Here is a 21,346-nt window from a genome sequence, read left to right on the forward strand (position 1 = left end):
AAAACATTTTGATGTGACTGAGAATAACTTCAGGCTGAAAGATACAGATTGGAGAAAGGGCAGTGTGTTGTAATAGTGCAAGCCGATTTGCAGAATATATAGTACAATATTTAACAAAATCTAATTTGCAGAAAAGTGTGGTTTATAAATATAAAATGTTTAATTCATACAAAAACATGAAAGTCTGTTAGCATAAATGAAAAATGTGCTCTCAGTTGTCAACTGTACATATGTAAATGAGTTTGTGTTGGTGACCGAAGGGAAACAGCTGTGAGCTAAGCCGATGTAGAAAAGTGTTAATAAAGTTTTGTTTTTTGAAGGTAAAAAAGACAGGAGTTTCCCGTGTGTGTGTGTCAGTCCTCCATAAAAGTTTATATTTACATTCGGTCTACTACAACATTATACGCCCCATAACCACTGTAACATGTAAGTTTTTTTTCACTGTTTCAGACTGACTGTGTTTCATTGCTAAGATGTAATGTTAAGACTGCAGTTAGACTGTTAAACTGCTCCACCACCCAAATACTGAACATCTTTCACTGTAGTCACATGCCTTGATGTCACTCTGTCACTTACCCTTGCAACTTGCACTGATCACATTAAGTCGCTGCTGTTCTGCCATACAATTTGCAATATTATACATTACTTTTTTACTTCAGAGGTTTTTTTACCCAGTTTAGATATTTTATTCTAGTATTGTATTTTTATCTATTTATAGTTTAGACCTGAGAAACTGTGTTTAGTTCTTATCATGTCAAGTGCTTTGAATGGCAATAAAAGCTGATTCTGATGTATATATTCTTCTCCTGTATGATTCACATCCATTTAGTCTGGCTTGCTGAGGTCACAGTCACATCACTCCAATGCTGCAGCCAAATTTCTCTGAAAAAACTGTCTAGATAGATGTGCAATGAGGTAGAGGCTGGCTCTCCTGAGGTTATGCAGGGTTGTTTCTCCACTATATTCAGACAAATCCATCCATCCATCCATCATCTGCCGCTTGTCCGGGGTTCGGGTCGCGGGGGTAGCAGCTTCAGTAGAGGCACCCAGACCTCCCTCTCCCCAGCTAACCCCACCAGCTCCTCGGGGGGGACACCGAGGCGTTCCCAGGCCAGCCGAGAGATATAATCCCTCCAGCGAGTCCTGAGCCTGCCCCGGGGCCTCCTCCCTGTAGGACATGCACAGAAAACCTCTCCGGGTAGCCGCCCAGGAGGCATCCGCACCAGATGTCCAAACCACCTCAACTGGCTCCTTTCGACGTGAAGAAGCAGCGGTTCTACTCTGAGGCCCTCCCGGATATCCGAACTTCTCACCCTATCCCTAAGGGAGAGTCCAGACACCCTGCGGAGAAACCTCATTTCGGCCGCTTGTATTCGCGATCTCATTCTTTCGGTCATTACCCATAGCTCATGACCATAGGTGAGGGTAGGGACAAAGATGGACCAGTAGATCGAGAGCTTGGCTTTTTGGCTCAGTTCTTTCTTAGCCACGACGGACCGGTTAAGCGCCTGCAGAACTGCAGACGCCGCTCCGATCCGTCTATCCAGCTCCCGATCTCACCTACCCTCACTCGAGAACAAGACCCCGAGATACTTAAACTCCTCCACTTGAGGCAGTACGTCTTCCCCAACCCGAAGAGGGCAAACCACCAGTTTCCGGCTGAGAACCATGGTCTCGGACTTGGAGGTGCTAATCCTCATCCCTGCCACTTCGCACTCGGCTGCGAACCACCCCAGTGCCTGCTGGAGATCCCCAGCAGATGAAGCCAGCAGAACGACATCGTCTGCAAAAAGCAGCGAGGCAATCCTGAGGTCACCAAACTGGACACCCTCGACGCCTTGGCTGCGCCTAGAAATCCTGTCCATAAATATGATAAACAGGACCGATGACAAAGGGCAGCCCTGGCGGAGCCCAACACGCACCTGGAACACGTCCAACTTATTGCCAGCAATGCGGACCAAGCTTCTGCTCCGTTCATACAGGGACCGGATCGCCCACAACAGTGGACCCCGGACCACATACTCTCGAAGCACCCCCCACAGAGCACCTCAGGGAACCCGGTCGTAAGCCTTTTCCAAATCCACAAAACACATGTAGACTGGATAGGCAAACTCCCAGGCCCCCTCCAGTACCCCTGCAAGGGTGTAAAGCTGGTCCAGCGTTCCACGACCAGGACGAAAACCGCATTGTTCCTCCTGAATCCGAGATTCGACTATCGATCTCACCCTCCTCTCCAGTACTTCGGAATAGACCTTCCCAGGGAGGCTGAGAAGTGTGATCCCCCTGTAGTTGGAACACACCCTCCGGTCCCCTTTCTTAAATAAGGGGACCACCACCCCGGTCTGCCAATCCAGCGGCACTGTCCCTGACCTCCATGCACTGTTGAGAAGGTGTGTCAGCCACGACAGCCCCACAACATCTAGAGCCTTCAGGTACTCCGGGCGGATCTCGTCCACCCCCGGGGCCCGGCCACCACGGAGTTGTTTAACCACCCCGGCCACCTCAGCCTCAGTGATGGGCAAGCCCCCCCAAGCACCCTCGGGCTCTGTGCCCTCAGATGTCTCAAAGGCAGTATGCGTAGATGTATCTGAGGCAGGGTTGAGGAGGTCCTCAAAGTATTCCTTCCACCTCCGGATGATGTCCCCAGGTGAGGTCAACAGCCCCACCCCCACTATAAATAGTAGGAACCAGGAGCTGCTTCCCCCTCCTGATACTCCGTATGGTTTGCCAGAACCTTTTTGAGGCCGACCGAAAGTCACTTTCCATGGCCTCACCGAACTTCTCCCACGCTCGGGTTTTTGCTTCTGCGACCGCCCGAGCCGCGTTCCGCCTGGCTCCTTCTTCAACTTCACGGCCCCCCTCACCTCTGGTGTCCACCATCGGGTACGGGGGTTGCCGCCACGACAGGCACCGACCACCCTGCAGCCACAGCTCCGTACGGCCGCTTCCACAATGGAGGTCCGGAACAGTGTCCATTCAGACTCAATGTCCCCTACCTCCCCCGGCATGCAGTCGGAATTCTGCCGGAGGCACGAGTTAAAGCTCCAGCGAACAGGAGCCTCTGCCAGACGTTCCCAGCAGACCCTCACTATGCGCTTGGGCCTACCAGGTCTGACCGGCTTCCTCCCCCGCCACCTGAGCCAACTCATCACCAGGTGGTGATCAGTTGACAGCTCTGCCCCTCTTTTTACCCGAGTGTCCAAGTCGGAGGGCCGCAGATCAGTTGATATGATTATAAAATCGATCATCGACCTGTAGCCCCGGGCATGTTCGTACCATGTCCACTTATGGACACCCTTATGCTCGAACATGGTGTTCGTTATGGACAAACCATGCATTGCACAGAAGTCCAATAACAGAACACCACTCGGATTCAGATCAGGGAGGCCGTTCCTCCCAATCACCCCCTTCCAGGTCACACTGTCATTGCCCACGTGAGCGTTGAAGTCCCCCAGCAAAACGATGGAATCCCCCCGCGGCACGCCAAATAGCATACCGCTAAGGGAATCCAAGAAGGCCGGGTACTCCGAACTGACATTCGGCGCATAAGCGCAGATGACAGTCAGAGACCTATCCCCGACCCGAAGGCGCAGGGAAACAGCCCTCTCGTTCACCGGGGTAAACTCCGGTGTTAATGCACCGAGCTGTGGGGTCACCAATAGCCCCACCCCAGCCCGACGTCGCTCACCCGCCGCAACTCCAGAGTAAAACACCGTCCAGCCCCTCTCCAGGAGATTGGTTCCAGAACCCAAGCTATGCGTTGAGGTGAGCCCGACTATATCTAGTCGATACCTCTCAACCTCACGCACAAGCTCAGGCTCCTTCCCCACCAGAGAGGTGACATTCCATGTCCCGAAAGCCAGTTTTGTCAGCCGAGGATCGGACCGCCAGGGCCTCCCTTGGCCGCCACCCGATCCACAATGCACCGAACCCCTGACATTCCCCTTGTGGGTGGTCAAATCCATTCTGCAAATAAGACACTTGGGATTTTCCTGGGGGAAAATATGAAAAAAATATACTTACAAAAACTTTGAAAGTGCATAACCACAGAGTGTGCTGTTGATCATATATTTGATTGACAGTAGGAGTATTCCCACTCAAAGGGTGTCAAAGCCATACTTTCTATCACTAGCAAAATGCCCAACACCTAACAGGCCATGAAAGAGGATCATTTTCACAGCTATTGAGACAGGCCTGGCTTTAATCACCGACAGTTCCTGACTGGAGAAATGCCATACTTCCTCATCATGGCCAGCATGACCAAACACTTTCAAAATGCATTTCTCCAGTCAGAAACTACAGAAACGATTCCTGAAAGTATAGTCTTAACATAAAAGTTTCATGCTCGCAGACTCCTCTGAAGATTGAAGCAGTTTCATCCACGGTGTCTCTGTTCTTCAAGAACGTGACCTGCCTTCATCTTCCTTTGTACAGTATATAGTGCAGGATGGCCCCAATGAGCCACTGTTGAAAGTGGGAAAAAAACTAGATAATCTGACGTGCTCACTCTGCAGAATTGTCCATTTGTAGAACCACACACGCACTCATGCACTGACGTTGCGTACCTAGATGAGACAGATGACAAAAGTAGAAAAGCAGAGATTCAGACACTTGGACACATGCAATAGCAATGAATATGACACCAAAGGGGATAAATCAAGACATGTCAAATCATTAAAAATGGTTCAGTCTTTTTAATCTCATTGATTGCCACTGCCACAAGAACCAGTAACCAGGCTGAGTAGCGGCAAGTATCGCTGATATGTTGATGGAGAGTCTCAGCCACAGGTGTTAGAATTGCTGATTATATAACAGCCCTAACGAGCAATGGGACAGATGACAGAAATGAAATAAGGTTGAACAAACAATAGGTACTTTAATAACATCACCCATACCTGCGCCTACCAAACACCCAAAATTAATTTAGATCTGCTTCAGAGAATAGTCAACAGCTGTTTTATAAAAATCAGTGAGAACCAAGTTCTGAAGCTGTCTATTCAGAATTTCCAAAAAATAGCACATTGGAATTACCCATTATTTGTTGGCGAAAACACTAACCACTCAGACAGCATTCTCTTCCACCAGCTTCCCCATAGAGATTCTGGCACAATCATCAAAGACACAGAACCATGGAAAAGATCCCATGTTCTTTAACTGCTTCATGCTCAGAAGAGAATGCCACACTTCCTCATCGTGGCCAGCATGACCAAACACTTTCAAAATGCATTTCTCCAGTCAGAAACTACAGAAACGATCCCTGAAAGTATAGTCTTAACATAAAAGTTTCATGCTCACAGACTCCTCTGAAGATTGAAGCAGTTTCATCCACGGTGTCTCTGTTCTTCAAGAACGTGACCTGCCTTCATCTTCCTTTGTACAGTATATAGTGCAGGATGGCCCCAATGAGCCACTGTTGAAAGTGGGAAAAAAACTAGATAATCTGATGTGCTCACTCTGCAGAATTGTCCATTTGTAGAACCACACACGCACTCATGCACTGACGTTGCGTACCTAGATGAGACAGATGACAAAAGTAGAAAAGCAGAGATTCAGACACTTGGACACATGCAATAGCAATGAATATGACACCAAAGGGGATAAATCAAGACATGTCAAATCATTAAAAATGGTTCAGTCTTTTTAATCTCATTGATTGCCACTGCCACAAGAACCAGTAACCAGGCTGAGTAGCGGCAAGTATCGCTGATATGTTGATGGAGAGTCTCAGCCACAGGTGTTAGAATTGCTGATTATATAACAGCCCTAACGAGCAATGGGACAGATGACAGAAATGAAATAAGGTTGAACAAACAATAGGTACTTTAATAACATCACCCATACCTGCGCCTACCAAACACCCAAAATTAATTTAGATCTGCTTCAGAGAATAGTCAACAGCTGTTTTATAAAAATCAGTGAGAACCAAGTTCTGAAGCTGTCTATTCAGAATTTCCAAAAAATAGCACATTGGAATTACTCATTATTTGTTGGCAAAAACACTAACCACTCAGACAGCATTCTCTTCCACCAGCTTCCCCATAGAGATTCTAGCACAATCATCAAAGACACAGAACCATGGAAAAGATCCCATGTTCTTTAACTGCTTCATGCTCAGAAGAGAATGCCACACTTCCTCATCGTGGCCAGCATGACCAAACACTTTCAAAATGCATTTCTCCAGTCAGAAACTACAGAAACGATCCCTGAAAGTATAGTCTTAACATAAAAGTTTCATGCTCGCAGACTCCTCTGAAGATTGAAGCAGTTTCATCCACGGTGTCTCTGTTCTTCAAGAACGTGACCTGCCTTCATCTTCCTTTGTACAGTATATAGTGCAGGATGGCCCCAATGAGCCACTGTTGAAAGTTGAGATATACGTAAAGAAACTGCGTTAAACGCATTTTATGTGGATGGACTTACATTTGTATTTACTTCAGAAAGACATATCAAATGCCACATTCAGTAAGACTTTCTATATCAAGGTTATCATTTAAATGAAAATATTCTGTGGAAAAATGTTTGAAATGAAAAGAATTGTGATCCAGAGCTAACCTTCAAAACAATTTTTAAAACTATTTCTTATAAGGCAACAGACTTGTTCACAGCAAGTTTCTGAAAGCATGGGTAACTAAAGTTCTAAACTGGGAAAAAAAACTAGATAATCTGACGTGCTCACTCTGCAGAATTGTCCATTTGGAGAACCACACACGCACTGACGTTGCGTACCGAGATGAGACAGATGACAAAGTAGAAAAGGAGAGATGCAGACACTTGGACACATGCAATAGCAATGAATATGACACCAAAGGGGATAAATCAAGACATGTCAAATCATTAAAAATGGTTCAGTCTTTTTAATCTCATTGATTGCCCCTGCCACAAGAACCAGTAACCAGGCTGAGTAGCGGCAAGTATCGCTGATATGTTGATGGAGAGTCTCAGCCACAGGTGTTAGAATTGCTGATTATATAACAGCCCTAACGAGCAATGGGACAGATGACAGAAATGAAATAAGGTTGAACAAACAATAGGCACTTCAATAACATCACCCATACCTGCGTCTACCAAACACCCAAAATTAATTTAGATCTGCTTCAGAGAATAGTCAACAGCTGCTTTATTAAAATCAATGAGAACCAAGTTCTGAAGCTGTCTATTCAGAATTTCCAAAAAAAGCTCATCGGAATTACCCATTATTTGTTGGCGAAAACACTAACCACTCAGACAGCATTCTTTTCCACCAGCTTCCCCATAGAGATTCTGGCACAATCATCAAAGACACAGAACCATGGAAAAGATCCCATGTTCTTTAACTGCTTCATGCTCAGAAGAGAATGCCACACTTCCTCATCGTGGCCAGCATGACCAAACACTTTCAAAATGCATTTCTCCAGTCAGAAACTACAGAAACGATCCCTGAAAGTATAGTCTTAACATAAAAGTTTCATGCTCGCAGACTCCTCTGAAGATTGAAGCAGTTTCATCCACGGTGTCTCTGTTCTTCAAGAACGTGACCTGCCTTCATCTTCCTTTGTACAGTATACACTCACCTAAAGGATTATTAGGAACACCTGTTCAATTTCTCATTAATGCAGTTATCTAATCAACCAATCACATGGCAGTTGCTTCAATGCATTTAGGGGTGTGGTCCTGGTCAAGACAATCTCCTGAACTCCAAACTGAATGTCAGAATGGAAAAGAAAAGTGATTTAAGCAATTTTGAGCGTGGCATGGTTGTTGGTGCCAGACGGGCCGGTCTGAGTATTTCACAATCTGCTCAGTTACTGGGATTTTCACGCACAACCATTTCGAGGGTTTACAAAGAATAGTGTGCAAAGGGAAAAACATCCAGTATGCGCCAGTCCTGTGGGCGAAAATGCCTTGTTGATGCTAGAGGTCAGAGGAGAATGGGCCGACTGATTCAAGCTGATAGAAGAGCAACTTTGACTGAAATAACCACTCGTTACAACCGAGGTATGCAGCAAAGCATTTGTGAAGCCACAACACGCACAACCTTGAGGCGGATGGGCTACAACAGCAGAAGACCCCACTGGGTACCACTCATCTCCACTACAAATAGGAAAAAGAGGCTACAATTTGCACGAGCTCACCAAAATTGGACAGTTGAAGACTGGAAAAATGTTGCCTGGTCTGTTGAGTCTCGATTTCTGTTGAGACATTCAAATGGTAGAGTCAGAATTTGGCGTAAACAGAATGAGAACATGGATCCATCATGCCTTGTTACCAATGTGCAGGCTGGTGGTGGTGGTGTAATGGTGTGGGGGATGTTTTCTTGGCACACTTTAGGCCCCTTAGTGCCAATTGGGCATCGTTTAAATGCCACGGCCTACCTGAGCATTGTTTCTGACCATGTCCATCCCTTTATGACCACCATGTGCCCATCCTCTGATGGCTACTTCCAGCAGGATAATGCACCATGTCACAAAGCTCGAATCATTTCAAATTGGTTTCTTGAACATGACAATGAGTTCACTGTACTACAATGGCCCCCACAGTCACCAGATCTCAACCCAATAGAGCATCTTTGGGATGTGGTGGAACGGGAACTTCGTGCCCTGGATGTGCATCCCACAAATCTCCATCAACTGCAAGATGCTATCCTATCAATATGGGCCAACATTTCTAAAGAATGCTTTCAGCACCTTGTTGAATCAATGCCACGTAGAATTAAGGCAGTTCTGAAGGCGAAAGGGGGTCAAACACCGTATTAGTATGGTGTTCCTAATAATTCTTTAGGTGAGTGTATAGTGCAGGATGGCCCCAATGAGTCACTGTTGAAAGTGGGAAAAAAACTAGATAATCTGACGTGCTCACTCTGCAGAATTGTCCATTTGTAGAACCACACACGCACTCATGCACTGACGTTGCGTACCTAGATGAGACAGATGACAAAAGTAGAAAAGCAGAGATTCAGACACTTGGACACATGCAATAGCAATGAATATGACACCAAAGGGGATAAATCAAGACATGTCAAATCATTAAAAATGGTTCAGTCTTTTTAATCTCATTGATTGCCACTGCCACAAGAACCAGTAACCAGGCTGAGTAGCGGCAAGTATCGCTGATATGTTGATGGAGAGTCTCAGCCACAGGTGTTAGAATTGCTGATTATATAACAGCCCTAACGAGCAATGGGACAGATGACAGAAATGAAATAAGGTTGAACAAACAATAGGTACTTTAATAACATCACCCATACCTGCGCCTACCAAACACCAAAAATTAATTTAGATCTGCTTCAGAGAATAGTCAACAGCTGTTTTATAAAAATCAGTGAGAAAAAAGTTCTGAAGCTGTCTATTCAGAATTTCCAAAAAATAGCACATTGGAATTACTCATTATTTGTTGGCAAAAACACTAACCACTCAGACAGCATTCTCTTCCACCAGCTTCCCCATAGAGATTCTGGCACAATCATCAAAGACACAGAACCATGGAAAAGATCCCATGTTCTTTAACTGCTTCATGCTCAGAAGAGAATGCCACACTTCCTCATCGTGGCCAGCATGACCAAACACTTTCAAAATGCATTTCTCCAATCAGAAACTACAGAAACGATCCCTGAAAGTATAGTCTTAACATAAAAGTTTCATGCTCGCAGACTCCTCTGAAGATTGAAGCAGTTTCATCCACGGTGTCTCTGTTCTTCAAGAACGTGACCTGCCTTCATCTTCCTTTGTACAGTATATAGTGCAGGATGGCCCCAATGAGCCACTGTTGAAAGTTGAGATATACGTAAAGAAACTGCGTTAAACGCATTTTATGTGGATGGACTTACATTTGTATTTACTTCAGAAAGACATATCAAATGCCACATTCAGTAAGACTTTCTACATCAAGGTTATCATTTAAATGAAAATATTCTGTGGAAAAATGTTTGAAATGAAAAGAATTGTGATCCAGAGCTAACCTTCAAAACAATTTTTAAAACTATTTCTTATAAGGCAATAGACTTGTTCACAGCAAGTTTCTGAAAGCATGGGTAACTAAAGTTCTAAACTGGGAAAAAAAACTAGATAATCTGACGTGCTCACTCTGCAGAATTGTCCATTTGGAGAACCACACACGCACTGACGTTGCGTACCGAGATGAGACAGATGACAAAGTAGAAAAGGAGAGATGCAGACACTTGGACACATGCAATAGCAATGAATATGACACCAAAGGGGATAAATCAAGACATGTCAAATCATTAAAAATGGTTCAGTCTTTTTAATCTCATTGATTGCCCCTGCCACAAGAACCAGTAACCAGGCTGAGTAGCGGCAAGTATCGCTGATATGTTGATGGAGAGTCTCAGCCACAGGTGTTAGAATTGCTGATTATATAACAGCCCTAACGAGCAATGGGACAGATGACAGAAATGAAATAAGGTTGAACAAACAATAGGCACTTCAATAACATCACCCATACCTGCGTCTACCAAACACCCAAAATTAATTTAGATCTGCTTCAGAGAATAGTCAACAGCTGCTTTATTAAAATCAATGAGAACCAAGTTCTGAAGCTGTCTATTCAGAATTTCCAAAAAAAGCTCATCGGAATTACCCATTATTTGTTGGCGAAAACACTAACCACTCAGACAGCATTCTCTTCCACCAGCTTCCCCATAGAGATTCTGGTACAATCATCAAAGACACAGAACCATAGAAAAGATCCCATGTTCTTTACCTGCTTCATGCTCAGAAGAGAATGCCATACTTCCTCATCGTGGCCAGCATGACCAAACACTTTCATAATGCATTTCTCCAGTCAGAAACTACAGAAACGATCCCTGAAAGTATAGTCTTAACATAAAAGCTTCATGCTCGCAGACTCCTCTGAAGATTGAAGCAGTTTCATCCACGGTGTCTCTGTTCTTCAAGAACGTGACCTGCCTTCATCTTCCTTTGTACAGTATATAGTGCAGGATGGCCCCAATGAGCCACTGTTGAAAGTGGGAAAAAAACTAGATAATCTGACGTGCTCACTCTGCAGAATTGTCCATTTGTAGAACCACACACGCACTCATGCACTGACGTTGCGTACCTAGATGAGACAGATGACAAAAGTAGAAAAGCAGAGATTCAGACACTTGGACACATGCAATAGCAATGAATATGACACCAAAGGGGATAAATCAAGACATGTCAAATCATTAAAAATGGTTCAGTCTTTTTAATCTCATTGATTGCCACTGCCACAAGAACCAGTAACCAGGCTGAGTAGCGGCAAGTATCGCTGATATGTTGATGGAGAGTCTCAGCCACAGGTGTTAGAATTGCTGATTATATAACAGCCCTAACGAGCAATGGGACAGATGACAGAAATGAAATAAGGTTGAACAAACAATAGGTACTTTAATAACATCACCCATACCTGCGCCTACCAAACACCCAAAATTAATTTAGATCTGCTTCAGAGAATAGTCAACAGCTGTTTTATAAAAATCAGTGAGAAAAAAGTTCTGAAGCTGTCTATTCAGAATTTCCAAAAAATAGCACATTGGAATTACTCATTATTTGTTGGCGAAAACACTAACCACTCAGACAGCATTCTCTTCCACCAGCTTCCCCATAGAGATTCTGGCACAATCATCAAAGACACAGAACCATGGAAAAGATCCCATGTTCTTTAACTGCTTCATGCTCAGAAGAGAATGCCACACTTCCTCATCGTGGCCAGCATGACCAAACACTTTCAAAATGCATTTCTCCAGTCAGAAACTACAGAAACGATCCCTGAAAGTATAGTCTTAACATAAAAGTTTCATGCTCGCAGACTCCTCTGAAGATTGAAGCAGTTTCATCCACGGTGTCTCTGTTCTTCAAGAACGTGACCTGCCTTCATCTTCCTTTGTACAGTATATAGTGCAGGATGGCCCCAATGAGCCACTGTTGAAAGTGGGAAAAAAACTAGATAATCTGACGTGCTCACTCTGCAGAATTGTCCATTTGTAGAACCACACACGCACTCATGCACTGACGTTGCGTACCTAGATGAGACAGATGACAAAAGTAGAAAAGCAGAGATTCAGACACTTGGACACATGCAATAGCAATGAATATGACACCAAAGGGGATAAATCAAGACATGTCAAATCATTAAAAATGGTTCAGTCTTTTTAATCTCATTGATTGCCACTGCCACAAGAACCAGTAACCAGGCTGAGTAGCGGCAAGTATCGCTGATATGTTGATGGAGAGTCTCAGCCACAGTTGTTAGAATTGCTGATTATATAACAGCCCTAACGAGCAATGGGACAGATGACAGAAATGAAATAAGGTTGAACAAACAATAGGTACTTTAATAACATCACCCATACCTGCGCCTACCAAACACCCAAAATTAATTTAGATCTGCTTCAGAGAATAGTCAACAGCTGTTTTATAAAAATCAGTGAGAAAAAAGTTCTGAAGCTGTCTATTCAGAATTTCCAAAAAATAGCACATTGGAATTACTCATTATTTGTTGGCGAAAACACTAACCACTCAGACAGCATTCTCTTCCACCAGCTTCCCCATAGAGATTCTGGCACAATCATCAAAGACACAGAACCATGGAAAAGATCCCATGTTCTTTAACTGCTTCATGCTCAGAAGAGAATGCCACACTTCCTCATCGTGGCCAGCATGACCAAACACTTTCAAAATGCATTTCTCCAGTCAGAAACTACAGAAACGATTCCTGAAAGTATAGTCTTAACATAAAAGTTTCATGCTCGCAGACTCCTCTGAAGATTGAAGCAGTTTCATCCACGGTGTCTCTGTTCTTCAAGAACGTGACCTGCCTTCATCTTCCTTTGTACAGTATATAGTGCAGGATGGCCCCAATGAGCCATTGTTGAAAGTGGGAAAAAAACTAGATAATCTGACGTGCTCACTCTGCAGAATTGTCCATTTGTAGAACCACACACGCACTCATGCACTGACGTTGCGTACCTAGATGAGACAGATGACAAAAGTAGAAAAGCAGAGATTCAGACACTTGGACACATGCAATAGCAATGAATATGACACCAAAGGGGATAAATCAAGACATGTCAATTCATTAAAAATGGTTCAGTCTTTTTAATCTCATTGATTGCCACTGCCACAAGAACCAGTAACCAGGCTGAGTAGCGGCAAGTATCGCTGATATGTTGATGGAGAGTCTCAGCCACAGGTGTTAGAATTGCTGATTATATAACAGCCCTAACGAGCAATGGGACAGATGACAGAAATGAAATAAGGTTGAACAAACAATAGGTACTTTAATAACATCACCCATACCTGCGCCTACCAAACACCCAAAATTAATTTAGATCTGCTTCAGAGAATAGTCAACAGCTGTTTTATAAAAATCAGTGAGAACCAAGTTCTGAAGCTGTCTATTCAGAATTTCCAAAAAATAGCACATTGGAATTACCCATTATTTGTTGGCGAAAACACTAACCACTCAGACAGCATTCTCTTCCACCAGCTTCCCCATAGAGATTCTGGCACAATCATCAAAGACACAGAACCATGGAAAAGATCCCATGTTCTTTAACTGCTTCATGCTCAGAAGAGAATGCCACACTTCCTCATCGTGGCCAGCATGACCAAACACTTTCTAAATGCATTTCTCCAGTCAGAAACTACAGAAACGATCCCTGAAAGTATAGTCTTAACATAAAAGTTTCATGCTCGCAGACTCCTCTGAAGATTGAAGCAGTTTCATCCACGGTGTCTCTGTTCTGCAAGAACGTGACCTGCCTTCATCTTCCTTTGTACAGTATATAGTGCAGGATGGCCCCAATGAGCCACTGTTGAAAGTGGGAAAAAAACTAGATAATCTGACGTGCTCACTCTGCAGAATTGTCCATTTGTAGAACCACACACGCACTCATGCACTGACGTTGCGTACCTAGATGAGACAGATGACAAAAGTAGAAAAGCAGAGATTCAGACACTTGGACACATGCAATAGCAATGAATATGACACCAAAGGGGATAAATCAAGACATGTCAAATCATTAAAAATGGTTCAGTCTTTTTAATCTCATTGATTGCCACTGCCACAAGAACCAGTAACCAGGCTGAGTAGCGGCAAGTATCGCTGATATGTTGATGGAGAGTCTCAGCCACAGGTGTTAGAATTGCTGATTATATAACAGCCCTAACGAGCAATGGGACAGATGACAGAAATGAAATAAGGTTGAACAAACAATAGGTACTTTAATAACATCACCCATACCTGCGCCTACCAAACACCCAAAATTAATTTAGATCTGCTTCAGAGAATAGTCAACAGCTGTTTTATAAAAATCAGTGAGAACCAAGTTCTGAAGCTTTCTATTCAGAATTTCCAAAAAATAGTACATTGGAATTACTCATTATTTGTTGGCGAAAACACTAACCACTCAGACAGCATTCTCTTCCACCAGCTTCCCCATAGAGATTCTGGCACAATCATCAAAGACACAGAACCATGGAAAAGATCCCATGTTCTTTAACTGCTTCATGCTCAGAAGAGAATGCCACACTTCCTCATCGTGGCCAGCATGACCAAACACTTTCAAAATGCATTTCTCCAGTCAGAAACTACAGAAACGATCCCTGAAAGTATAGTCTTAACATAAAAGTTTCATGCTCGCAGACTCCTCTGAAGATTGAAGCAGTTTCATCCACGGTGTCTCTGTTCTTCAAGAACGTGACCTGCCTTCATCTTCCTTTGTACAGTATATAGTGCAGGATGGCCCCAATGAGCCACTGTTGAAAGTGGGAAAAAAACTAGATAATCTGACGTGCTCACTCTGCAGAATTGTCCATTTGTAGAACCACACACGCACTCATGCACTGACGTTGCGTACCTAGATGAGACAGATGACAAAAGTAGAAAAGCAGAGATTCAGACACTTGGACACATGCAATAGCAATGAATATGACACCAAAGGGGATAAATCAAGACATGTCAAATCATTAAAAATGGTTCAGTCTTTTTAATCTTATTGATTGCCACTGCCACAAGAACCAGTAACCAGGCTGAGTAGCGGCAAGTATCGCTGATATGTTGATGGAGAGTCTCAGCCACAGGTGTTAGAATTGCTGATTATATAACAGCCCTAACGAGCAATGGGACAGATGACAGAAATGAAATAAGGTTGAACAAACAATAGGTACTTTAATAACATCACCCATACCTGCGTCTACCAAACACCCAAAATTAATTTAGATCTGCTTCAGAGAATAGTCAACAGCTGCTTTATTAAAATCAATGAGAACCAAGTTCTGAAGCTGTCTATTCAGAACTTCCAAAAAAAGCTCATCGGAATTACCCATTATTTGTTGGCGAAAACACTAACCACTCAGACAGCATTCTCTTCCACCAGCTTCCCCATAGAGATTCTGGTACAATCATCAAAGACACAGAACCATAGAAAAGATCCCATGTTCTTTACCTGCTTCATGCTCAGAAGAGAATGCCATACTTCCTCATCGTGGCCAGCATGACCAAACACTTTCATAATGCATTTCTCCAGTCAGAAACTACAGAAACGATCCCTGAAAGTATAGTCTTAACATAAGAACATAAGAACATAAGAACTATACAAACGAGAGGAGGCCATTCGGCCCATCGAGCTCGCTTGGGGAGAACTTAACTAATAGCTCAGAGTTGTTAAAATCTTATCTAGCTCTGATTTAAAGGAACCCAAGGATTCAGCTTGCACTACGTTATCAGGAAGACTATTCCTAACATGCTCGCAGCTTCATGCTCGCAGACTCCTCTGAAGATTGAAGCAGTTTCATCCACGGTGTCTCTGTTCTTCAAGAACGTGACCTGCCTTCATCTTCCTTTGTACAGTATATAGTGCAGGATGGCCCCAATGAGCCACTGTTGAAAGTGGGAAAAAAACTAGATAATCTGACGTGCTCACTCTGCAGAATTGTCCATTTGTAGAACCACACACGCACTCATGCACTGACGTTGCGTACCTAGATGAGACAGATGACAAAAGTAGAAAAGCAGAGATTCAGACACTTGGACACATGCAATAGCAATGAATATGACACCAAAGGGGATAAATCAAGACATGTCAAATCATTAAAAATGGTTCAGTCTTTTTAATCTCATTGATTGCCACTGCCACAAGAACCAGTAACCAGGCTGAGTAGCGGCAAGTATCGCTGATATGTTGATGGAGAGTCTCAGCCACAGGTGTTAGAATTGCTGATTATATAACAGCCCTAACGAGCAATGGGACAGATGACAGAAATGAAATAAGGTTGAACAAACAATAGGTACTTTAATAACATCACCCATACCTGCGTCTACCAAACACCCAAAATTAATTTAGATCTGCTTCAGAGAATAGTCAACAGCTGTTTTATAAAAATCAGTGAGAACCAAGTTCTGAAGCTGTCTATTCAGAATTTCCAAAAAAATAGCACATTGGAATTACTCATTATTTGTTGGCGAAAACACTAACCACTCAGACAGCATTCTCTTCCACCAGCTTCCCCATAGAGATTCTGGCACAATCATCAAAGACACAGAACCATGGAAAAGATCCCATGTTCTTTAACTGCTTCATGCTCAGAAGAGAATGCCACACTTCCTCATCGTGGCCAGCATGACCAAACACTTTCAAAATGCATTTCTCCAGTCAGAAACTACAGAAACGATCCCTGAAAGTATAGTCTTAACATAAAAGTTTCATGCTCGCAGACTCCTCTGAAGATTGAAGCAGTTTCATCCACGGTGTCTCTGTTCTTCAAGAACGTGACCTGCCTGATTATATAACAGCCCTAACGAGCAATGGGACAGATGACAGAAATGAAATAAGGTTGAACAAACAATAGGTACTTTAATAACATCACCCATACCTGCGTCTACCAAACACCCAAAATTAATTTAGATCTGCTTCAGAGAATAGTCAACAGCTGTTTTATAAAAATCAGTGAGAACCAAGTTCTGAAGCTGTCTATTCAGAATTTCCAAAAAATAGCACATTGGAATTACTCATTATTTGTTGGCGAAAACACTAACCACTCAGACAGCATTCTCTTCCACCAGCTTCCCCATAGAGATTCTGGCACAATCATCAAAGACACAGAACCATGGAAAAGATCCCATGTTCTTTAACTGCTTCATGCTCAGAAGAGAATGCCACACTTCCTCATCGTGGCCAGCATGACCAAACACTTTCAAAATGCATTTCTCCAGTCAGAAACTACAGAAACGATCCCTGAAAGTATAGTCTTAACATAAAAGTTTCATGCTCGCAGACTCCTCTGAAGATTGAAGCAGTTTCATCCACGGTGTCTCTGTTCTTCAAGAACGTGACCTGCCTTCATCTTCCTTTGTACAGTATATAGTGCAGGATGGCCCCAATGAGCCACTGTTGAAAGTGGGAAAAAAAACTAGATAATCTGACGTGCTCACTCTGCAGAATTGTCCATTTGTAGAACCACACACGCACTCATGCACTGACGTTGCGTACCTAGATGAGACAGATGACAAAAGTAGAAAAGCAGAGATTCAGACACTTGGACACATGCAATAGCAATGAATATGACACCAAAGGGGATAAATCAAGACATGTCAAATCATTAAAAATGGTTCAGTCTTTTTAATCTCATTGATTGCCACTGCCACAAGAACCAGTAACCAGGCTGAGTAGCGGCAAGTATCGCTGATATGTTGATGGAGAGTCTCAGCCACAGGTGTTAGAATTGCTGATTATATAACAGCCCTAACGAGCAATGGGACAGATGACAGAAATGAAATAAGGTTGAACAAACAATAGGTACTTTAATAACATCACCCATACCTGCGCCTACCAAACACCCAAAATTAATTTAGATCTGCTTCAGAGAATAGTCAACAGCTGTTTTATAAAAATCAGTGAGAAAAAAGTTCTGAAGCTGTCTATTCAGAATTTCCAAAAAATAGCACATTGGAATTACTCATTATTTGTTGGCAAAAACACTAACCACTCAGACAGCATTCTCTTCCACCAGCTTCCCCATAGAGATTCTGGGACAATCATCAAAGACACAGAACCATGGAAAAGATCCCATGTTCTTTAACTGCTTCAGGCTCAGAAGAGAATGCCACACTTCCTCATCGTGGCCAGCATGACCAAACACTTTCAAAATGCATTTCTCCAGTCAGAAACTACAGAAACGATCCCTGAAAGTATAGTCTTAACATAAAAGCTTCATGCTCGCAGACTCCTCTGAAGATTGAAGCAGTTTCATCCACGGTGTCTCTGTTCTTCAAGAACGTGACCTGCCTTCATCTTCCTTTGTACAGTATATAGTGCAGGATGGCCCCAATGAGCCACTGTTGAAAGTGGGAAAAAAACTAGATAATCTGACGTGCTCACTCTGCAGAATTGTCCATTTGTAGAACCACACACGCACTCATGCACTGACGTTGCGTACCTAGATGAGACAGATGACAAAAGTAGAAAAGCAGAGATTCAGACACTTGGACACATGCAATAGCAATGAATATGACACCAAAGGGGATAAATCAAGACATGTCAAATCATTAAAAATGGTTCAGTCTTTTTAATCTTATTGATTGCCACTGCCACAAGAACCAGTAACCAGGCTGAGTAGCGGCAAGTATCGCTGATATGTTGATGGAGAGTCTCAGCCACAGGTGTTAGAATTGCTGATTATATAACAGCCCTAACGAGCAATGGGACAGATGACAGAAATGAAATAAGGTTGAACAAACAATAGGTACTTTAATAACATCACCCATACCTGCGCCTACCAAACACCCAAAATTAATTTAGATCTGCTTCAGAGAATAGTCAACAGCTGCTTTATTAAAATCAATGAGAACCAAGTTCTGAAGCTGTCTATTCAGAACTTCCAAAAAAAGCTCATCGGAATTACCCATTATTTGTTGGCGAAAACACTAACCACTCAGACAGCATTCTCTTCCACCAGCTTCCCCATAGAGATTCTGGTACAATCATCAAAGACACAGAACCATAGAAAAGATCCCATGTTCTTTACCTGCTTCATGCTCAGAAGAGAATGCCATACTTCCTCATCGTGGCCAGCATGACCAAACACTTTCATAATGCATTTCTCCAGTCAGAAACTACAGAAACGATCCCTGAAAGTATAGTCTTAACATAAAAGCTTCATGCTCGCAGACTCCTCTGAAGATTGAAGCAGTTTCATCCACGGTGTCTCTGTTCTTCAAGAACGTGACCTGCCTTCATCTTCCTTTGTACAGTATATAGTGCAGGATGGCCCCAATGAGCCACTGTTGAAAGTGGGAAAAAAACTAGATAATCTGACGTGCTCACTCTGCAGAATTGTCCATTTGTAGAACCACACACGCACTCATGCACTGACGTTGCGTACCTAGATGAGACAGATGACAAAAGTAGAAAAGCAGAGATTCAGACACTTGGACACATGCAATAGCAATGAATATGACACCAAAGGGGATAAATCAAGACATGTCAAATCATTAAAAATGGTTCAGTCTTTTTAATCTCATTGATTGCCACTGCCACAAGAACCAGTAACCAGGCTGAGTAGCGGCAAGTATCGCTGATATGTTGATGGAGAGTCTCAGCCACAGGTGTTAGAATTGCTGATTATATAACAGCCCTAACGAGCAATGGGACAGATGACAGAAATGAAATAAGGTTGAACAAACAATAGGTACTTTAATAACATCACCCATACCTGCGTCTACCAAACACCCAAAATTAATTTAGATCTGCTTCAGAGAATAGTCAACAGCTGTTTTATAAAAATCAGTGAGAACCAAGTTCTGAAGCTGTCTATTCAGAATTTCCAAAAAAATAGCACATTGGAATTACTCATTATTTGTTGGCGAAAACACTAACCACTCAGACAGCATTCTCTTCCACCAGCTTCCCCATAGAGATTCTGGCACAATCATCAAAGACACAGAACCATGGAAAAGATCCCATGTTCTTTAACTGCTTCATGCTCAGAAGAGAATGCCACACTTCCTCATCGTGGCCAGCATGACCAAACACTTTCAAAATGCATTTCTCCAGTCAGAAACTACAGAAACGATCCCTGAAAGTATAGTCTTAACATAAAAGTTTCATGCTCGCAGACTCCTCTGAAGATTGAAGCAGTTTCATCCACGGTGTCTCTGTTCTTCAAGAACGTGACCTGCCTGATTATATAACAGCCCTAACGAGCAATGGGACAGATGACAGAAATGAAATAAGGTTGAACAAACAATAGGTACTTTAATAACATCACCCATACCTGCGCCTACCAAACACCCAAAATTAATTTAGATCTGCTTCAGAGAATAGTCAACAGCTGTTTTATAAAAATCAGTGAGAAAAAAGTTCTGAAGCTGTCTATTCAGAATTTCCAAAAAATAGCACATTGGAATTACTCATTATTTGTTGGCGAAAACACTAACCACTCAGACAGCATTCTCTTCCACCAGCTTCCCCATAGAGATTCTGGCACAATCATCAAAGACACAGAACCATGGAAAAGATCCCATGTTCTTTAACTGCTTCATGCTCAGAAGAGAATGCCACACTTCCTCATCGTGGCCAGCATGACCAAACACTTTCAAAATGCATTTCTCCAGTCAGAAACTACAGAAACGATCCCTGAAAGTATAGTCTTAACATAAAAGTTTCATGCTCGCAGACTCCTCTGAAGATTGAAGCAGTTTCATCCACGGTGTCTCTGTTCTTCAAGAACGTGACCTGCCTTCATCTTCCTTTGTACAGTATATAGTGCAGGATGGCCCCAATGAGCCACTGTTGAAAGTGGGAAAAAAAACTAGATAATCTGACGTGCTCACTCTGCAGAATTGTCCATTTGTAGAACCACACACGCACTCATGCACTGACGTTGCGTACCTAGATGAGACAGATGACAAAAGTAGAAAAGCAGAGATTCAGACACTTGGACACATGCAATAGCAATGAATATGACACCAAAGGGGATAAATCAAGACATGTCAAATCATTAAAAATGGTTCAGTCTTTTTAATCTCATTGATTGCCACTGCCACAAGAACCAGTAACCAGGCTGAGTAGCGGCAAGTATCGCTGATATGTTGATGGAGAGTCTCAGCCACAGGTGTTAGAATTGCTGATTATATAACAGCCCTAACGAGCAATGGGACAGATGACAGAAATGAAATAAGGTTGAACAAACAATAGGTACTTTAATAACATCACCCATACCTGCGCCTACCAAACACCCAAAATTAATTTAGATCTGCTTCAGAGAATAGTCAACAGCTGTTTTATAAAAATCAGTGAGAAAAAAGTTCTGAAGCTGTCTATTCAGAATTTCCAAAAAATAGCACATTGGAATTACTCATTATTTGTTGG

The 21,346-nt window shown here is 42.9% G+C and overlaps 16 non-coding genes and 1 pseudogene across 16 annotated transcripts; all 17 read right to left on the reverse strand.

The window, feature by feature from the left end:
* Positions 1–4,231: 4,231 nt before the first annotated feature.
* On the reverse strand, positions 4,232–4,327 carry LOC140581381 (small nucleolar RNA U3; annotated as a pseudogene).
* Positions 4,328–5,056: 729 nt separating this feature from the next.
* On the reverse strand, positions 5,057–5,273 carry LOC140581403 (small nucleolar RNA U3). Its single transcript, XR_011984484.1, has one exon. It is a non-coding gene; the product is annotated as a small nucleolar RNA U3 (small nucleolar RNA).
* A 729-nt stretch (positions 5,274–6,002) lies between these two features.
* On the reverse strand, positions 6,003–6,219 carry LOC140581424 (small nucleolar RNA U3). Its single transcript, XR_011984505.1, has one exon. It is a non-coding gene; the product is annotated as a small nucleolar RNA U3 (small nucleolar RNA).
* Positions 6,220–7,215: 996 nt separating this feature from the next.
* Positions 7,216–7,432, reverse strand: LOC140581380 (small nucleolar RNA U3). Its single transcript, XR_011984463.1, has one exon. It is a non-coding gene; the product is annotated as a small nucleolar RNA U3 (small nucleolar RNA).
* A 1,952-nt stretch (positions 7,433–9,384) lies between these two features.
* LOC140581425 (small nucleolar RNA U3) lies at positions 9,385–9,601 on the reverse strand. The gene has a single exon (XR_011984506.1). It is a non-coding gene; the product is annotated as a small nucleolar RNA U3 (small nucleolar RNA).
* Positions 9,602–10,597: 996 nt separating this feature from the next.
* Positions 10,598–10,814, reverse strand: LOC140581389 (small nucleolar RNA U3). The gene has a single exon (XR_011984470.1). It is a non-coding gene; the product is annotated as a small nucleolar RNA U3 (small nucleolar RNA).
* Positions 10,815–11,543: 729 nt separating this feature from the next.
* Positions 11,544–11,760, reverse strand: LOC140581404 (small nucleolar RNA U3). Its single transcript, XR_011984485.1, has one exon. It is a non-coding gene; the product is annotated as a small nucleolar RNA U3 (small nucleolar RNA).
* A 729-nt stretch (positions 11,761–12,489) lies between these two features.
* Positions 12,490–12,706, reverse strand: LOC140581397 (small nucleolar RNA U3). Its single transcript, XR_011984478.1, has one exon. It is a non-coding gene; the product is annotated as a small nucleolar RNA U3 (small nucleolar RNA).
* Positions 12,707–13,435: 729 nt separating this feature from the next.
* Positions 13,436–13,652, reverse strand: LOC140581401 (small nucleolar RNA U3). Its single transcript, XR_011984482.1, has one exon. It is a non-coding gene; the product is annotated as a small nucleolar RNA U3 (small nucleolar RNA).
* Positions 13,653–14,381: 729 nt separating this feature from the next.
* LOC140581405 (small nucleolar RNA U3) lies at positions 14,382–14,598 on the reverse strand. Its single transcript, XR_011984486.1, has one exon. It is a non-coding gene; the product is annotated as a small nucleolar RNA U3 (small nucleolar RNA).
* A 728-nt stretch (positions 14,599–15,326) lies between these two features.
* On the reverse strand, positions 15,327–15,543 carry LOC140581390 (small nucleolar RNA U3). The gene has a single exon (XR_011984471.1). It is a non-coding gene; the product is annotated as a small nucleolar RNA U3 (small nucleolar RNA).
* Positions 15,544–16,451: 908 nt separating this feature from the next.
* LOC140581406 (small nucleolar RNA U3) lies at positions 16,452–16,668 on the reverse strand. The gene has a single exon (XR_011984487.1). It is a non-coding gene; the product is annotated as a small nucleolar RNA U3 (small nucleolar RNA).
* Positions 16,669–17,011: 343 nt separating this feature from the next.
* On the reverse strand, positions 17,012–17,228 carry LOC140581407 (small nucleolar RNA U3). Its single transcript, XR_011984488.1, has one exon. It is a non-coding gene; the product is annotated as a small nucleolar RNA U3 (small nucleolar RNA).
* Positions 17,229–17,958: 730 nt separating this feature from the next.
* LOC140581378 (small nucleolar RNA U3) lies at positions 17,959–18,175 on the reverse strand. The gene has a single exon (XR_011984461.1). It is a non-coding gene; the product is annotated as a small nucleolar RNA U3 (small nucleolar RNA).
* A 728-nt stretch (positions 18,176–18,903) lies between these two features.
* LOC140581391 (small nucleolar RNA U3) lies at positions 18,904–19,120 on the reverse strand. Its single transcript, XR_011984472.1, has one exon. It is a non-coding gene; the product is annotated as a small nucleolar RNA U3 (small nucleolar RNA).
* Positions 19,121–19,850: 730 nt separating this feature from the next.
* Positions 19,851–20,067, reverse strand: LOC140581408 (small nucleolar RNA U3). Its single transcript, XR_011984489.1, has one exon. It is a non-coding gene; the product is annotated as a small nucleolar RNA U3 (small nucleolar RNA).
* Positions 20,068–20,410: 343 nt separating this feature from the next.
* Positions 20,411–20,627, reverse strand: LOC140581409 (small nucleolar RNA U3). Its single transcript, XR_011984490.1, has one exon. It is a non-coding gene; the product is annotated as a small nucleolar RNA U3 (small nucleolar RNA).
* Between the last annotated feature and the right edge of the window lie 719 nt (positions 20,628–21,346).

The sequence above is a fragment of the Paramormyrops kingsleyae genome, chromosome 20, assembly GCF_048594095.1.
Source record: "Paramormyrops kingsleyae isolate MSU_618 chromosome 20, PKINGS_0.4, whole genome shotgun sequence".
Classification (NCBI taxonomy): domain Eukaryota; kingdom Metazoa; phylum Chordata; class Actinopteri; order Osteoglossiformes; family Mormyridae; genus Paramormyrops; species Paramormyrops kingsleyae.